This window comes from Aplysia californica, unplaced genomic scaffold, assembly GCF_000002075.1.
Source record: "Aplysia californica isolate F4 #8 unplaced genomic scaffold, AplCal3.0 scaffold00242, whole genome shotgun sequence".
NCBI classification, from domain to species: Eukaryota; Metazoa; Mollusca; class Gastropoda; order Aplysiida; family Aplysiidae; genus Aplysia; species Aplysia californica.
The window spans coordinates 544,916-545,269 of record NW_004797512.1 but is presented as its reverse complement, the minus strand read 5'-3'; positions in this window follow the sequence as shown (position 1 = coordinate 545,269).

The window sequence follows — 354 nt, the reverse complement described above, 5'->3', positions numbered from 1 at the left end:
GAGAGAAAGAGATAATATTCCAACGTCAATTCGCCTTAGCGACGAGGCTCACTTCTACGAAACCAGAAAAGTTTTAACTCTGTGAATTGTGTGCGCTGGAAATAAAAAAGACCACATGATTTGAATGAGAGGCACTCAAAAAGCGAGACCAGGACCTTGTCAGAGCTACCACCCTGCTAAATTGTCAGAACGCTGCACATTTTAGTCCGAACACGATAATGCATTGCGCGTAATTTGGGAGAGTGGGGGCAGGGCATGTGGGGCATCTTTTGAAAAGCTAACAGTTTTAATGCGGATTTCTTTTTTCATGCAATAAATTGTGTAAATAATAATGATACTGCTGCTGCTGCTGCT